This window comes from Zalophus californianus, chromosome 7 (genome assembly GCF_009762305.2).
Source record: "Zalophus californianus isolate mZalCal1 chromosome 7, mZalCal1.pri.v2, whole genome shotgun sequence".
NCBI classification, from domain to species: Eukaryota; Metazoa; Chordata; class Mammalia; order Carnivora; family Otariidae; genus Zalophus; species Zalophus californianus.
The window spans coordinates 145,762,662-145,766,986 of record NC_045601.1 but is presented as its reverse complement, the minus strand read 5'-3'; the positions used below and the strand labels follow the sequence as shown (position 1 = coordinate 145,766,986).

The 4,325-nt window shown below is 43.3% G+C and overlaps 1 non-coding gene across 1 annotated transcript; it reads right to left on the bottom strand.

The window, feature by feature from the left end:
• Positions 1–2,782: 2,782 nt before the first annotated feature.
• TRNAI-UAU lies at positions 2,783–2,875 on the bottom strand. Its single transcript is given in 2 exon segments — positions 2,783–2,818; positions 2,838–2,875. It is a non-coding gene; the product is annotated as a tRNA-Ile (tRNA).
• Between the last annotated feature and the right edge of the window lie 1,450 nt (positions 2,876–4,325).

The following is a 4,325-nucleotide window of genomic DNA, read 5'->3' as shown; positions in this document are numbered from 1 at the left end:
TTATACATCGTGATTGGTAAGTATATTTTGTATTATTTTGATCCTTTTAGATTTATCAAGATTTGTTTTATGGCTGAGTATATGGTTTATCCTTGAGAATGTACCATGTGCATTTGAGATGAATGTATATTTGTTGATGGATGTCTGTTGGGTCTGGTTTATAATATCGCTCAAATCTTTTATTTTTGTGTTGATCTTTTGTCTAGTTCCATCTATTATTGATAGTAAGATTTTGAAAAATCTCCAACCATTATTGTTGAATTGTCTGTTCATCTCTTTATTCTTTAAGTTTTTGCTTCATGTATTTTGGTGCTCTTTCTTTGGGTGCATATGTATTTATAATTGTTATATATTTCTGATGGATTGATCCTTTCATCATTACGAAACATTGCTCTTTATCTCTAGAACCTTTTTTGTTTGTTTGTTTTAGTCTATTTTGTGTAATGTTAGACACAGACACCCCGGCATTCTTGTGGTTGCTGTGTGCATGATATATCTTTTTATCATTCTTTTATTTTCAATCTTTCGTATCTTTAAATCTAAAGTGTATCTCCTGTAGACCACATACATTTGGATCTTTTTTCTTTTAATCCAGTATGACAGTCTCTGCCATTTGATTGGTTGTTTAATTCATTCACAATTTATGTTATTTTTTATATGGTTGTATTTATATCTACCTTTTTACTTTTTGTTTTCTCTGTGTTATTGGCAAATATATTACATTCCTCTGTTATAGTTTCAACAATACATTTTGCATGTTTGTTTTATATAATTGCTTTTTTGTATAAGCAAAAAAGTTTGGCCTACGTGTGGTATCTTGGTGGTTAGCCCAGTGGGAAGATCCTGGAGACCTATCTGAAAAAAGAACTGTACATGTAACTTCCAGCCATCATGACAGGTACACTACCCATATGAATTTTCGTTATAGGATTTCCTTGAAAAAATATTAGGCAACAAGCTACCAGATGTGAGTGCTTGGTGTCTCTGAATTACTTCAATATGCAAATGTTTCTCGATGTGGATATCAGCCCGTTGTCTCCTTGTCATGGGTGACAAGGCAAACCAGGACATTTAACAAAAGGACAGCCAGCACTGGGAAGATGCAGCTGGGGAGAAATCTGGATCCTACAGCCTGGTCTGTTTGCAAAAGCAGGCAAGGAATGTGGACACTGCCTATTCATACCTTTACTCACTCTAGAGATTTGGAAATTCTGGGCCTTTCAACTCTGGGCTTGGTGCAAGGACCCAAGGAGACAGCTTACTCCTGGAATAAATTTAAATAGCCCAAGGTCCCCTTGATTTGGAGTCTCTATGCTGTGGCAAGTACAGAGAGGACCCAATGCTTAGGACAATGAGAAGATCCCCCAGAGTAATAATCTGCTAACTTGTCTTAGGCTCTTATTCTGTGCTAAATGCTTTCAGCAGTCATCTATAACTTTGTAACAAACCTCACCTAAATTTAGTGGATTAAAAACAATAATTGTTTCTTTCATTTAAATTCTGCAGGTTAACAATTTGGGCTTCACTCAGCTGGGCAATTCTTTTGCTGGTTTTGCCTGTGGTCATTCACGTGATTGCAGTCATCTGGCAGTCTGACGGGGACTGGATGGTCCAAAATGTTCTCACCCACACGTCTGGGGTGTCAGCTGGCGAGGCTGGGATGGCAGCATCTCTTTCTCTGTGCACTCCTCCATGCTCCAGGAGGTTGGATGGGATTTCTTCATATGGTGGGTCTCAGGGTCCCAAGAGGGCAAGAGAGGCAGTTGTAAGGCCTCTCCAGGCCTTATCTTGGAGCTCCTGCAAAATCATTTCCTCAGCATTGCTTGGTCAATCACAAGATCAGCTCACATCCAAGACGGGGAGAAATAGACCCCAGCTCTTGATGGAAGATACTGCAAAATCACATTGCAAGGGGACATGCAGAGAGGTGCGAGGAATTTGGGGCCATTAATTAATTGATCATTGATTATCTCCTTTGTAACTGAAAACAACTCCGTGAATAACCTCTATTCATATGTCCACTGTAAATCTCGGTGAGTAAAGTGTTCATTATCACTTCCTTACCAAGCATTCCCCTAAGTTGGTCTGTGAACCTCGTTTTGAACCTACTGTTCATGGTGGGCACACGTTGGGGGCGGGGCGCAGCATCTGGAAAAGACCTGACGGTGCTGAGCACCTGCGCGCGGACGATTTCCCATCCCCTGGGAAGCTGCAGATCTCTGTCTGTCTCCAGGATGCCTCCGGTAACAGTGACTCTCTAGACCCAAGGTTCCCGCTCAAGCCGGAGATGGTAAAGGGTCAGTTCGTTTTCTGCGACTGACCACCTGTGTCTTCGTCGTAACGACAGGCATCGCAGACCTGAGTGAGGAGGATCCCAGACGCAGCCTAGAGGAGTGGAGAGACTGAGGTAGGGAAGGCAGGTTAAAGACAGCAGAGTTTCCACTGAAATACTTAGGAAAAACCAAGATTGTGCACATTTCATGGAGTTAACAAATCAGGCATAGGAGTAATTTTTCAGTAATTTTTAGAATTTGTATACATGCCTGAACTCTGGGCCTCAGTCTCTGATGGGCCTTTCCTCCCTGAATTGACGGCCGTGAACGGTCGTCTTGGCAACCGGTGTGCGGAGAAGGCAGGGGCCCAAAACGCTGGGCTATTTGTTACGCAGGACCCTGAGCAGGGAGTTTTAGGACGGAAGACAAGCAAGCTCCGAGTAGGTCGTAAGTTTCCTTGAGGGGTCCCCCCTCTCTCCCTCATTACGGGTCGGAGGAGCGGTAAAAAGTGCTCCAGGTGAGGCTCGAACTCACAACCTCGGCATCGCCCAGCAGCTACTGTCTTATAAGTACCGCGCGCTAACCGATTGCGCCACTGGAGCCGTGCGGGTGCGGGGCTGCGGAGGTGTACGTGAATATACTTGCACCGCTGAAGACTGTTTCTGCTGGAGGAATTAGATAACACGAACAAAATCTTCCACGAGCGGGACTGAGAGCAGCGATCCCCGGTGTTTGTGGATCTGGAGCCGTTTCCCCCGCGGCCAGAGATGCTGGGGGCCAAGGGACGCAGTTCTGCTCAGATCCCCACCGCCTGTCCACATTCAGACTCGTACTTGAAGGAAGGAAGGGCACATTGGTCCAAACGACTCCAGTCTGGGGAGTCCCCAACCCGGGGGAGTGAATTCCGTCTGCTGGACTCAGGGCGTTTCTGGCTGGGGATCCCCGCGGGCCTTCCTCCCGCGCAGGTGCCACCCGCCCGCCGACCCTTCGCTGCTGGGTTCTAACCTAAGAACGGTAAAATACTTTACTACCCTGAAGCCTTCAGAGAGCTAGTATTTCCTTCGGAAATAGCACTATTTTTCAAATACATAGCTGCAACACGGGCTAAGGAAATGCAGGAAACAACGTGATAATTACTCGAACATTTTCTAAAGTCTCATACTCAAATCCACTGTTGACTTGTGTTGCAGCTCATTTCAGACTTTGTTCGTGAAGGTTTTCATTGGAGGATTTTTGGAGTGGGCATGTCTGTAACTCACACACATATACTTATATATGCATTTATGTATTATTTTTTAATTAGAAAAAATTTTAATTTCTGCTCCTTTAATACATCTTATTGTGCAGGAAACAGTCTTGCATACATATCTGAAATAATGTATTGTCACACACTCTGTGTAAAGGCAATTACCATAGGTACCGCTGATCATCTGTCCAGAGTTCTCAGCTTATGGGATCTGACTTCCTGACTTTTACATTAATTTTTGAAAGTCAGAAATGTCATGTCCAAAAATTGTTAAGGGGGCTGTAGAAAATAATCACTTTATTCAATATTATAGTTGTAGAAATGGAGTATATATTTTTTAAGGTTTTAATTTTTCATTGGTGTGCCCCAAACTTTCTTCACGTCTTCCCTTTTTTAAAAAAAATATTATTTCTTTATTTTAGAGCGAGAGCAGGGGATGGTGGGGTCACAGGCAGAGGGAGAGAAGCAGACTCCTCACTGAGCACAGAGCCCTACAAGGGACTCAATCCCAATTCCCCCAGATTACGACCTGAGCCAGACGGAGTGGTAGCTTAACTGACTGCGACACCCAGGCATCCCTGGGGTATATTTTCTTAAGAAATGAAAAACTAAGAAGTAAGTACCACTTACATCGTTGGTGTATCAGTATAGGCCACAGCGGGAAAAATACCGTGAAAAGCTTGTCTCTTTGATACCAAGAAGACATTCTAGTTCAAGCTTTAATACCTTCCTATGTTTTCGTTAGAGGAAGTGTTCACTATTCTTCTGCTTTTCATTCTTTTCCATATTTCACATCAGAGGACTGG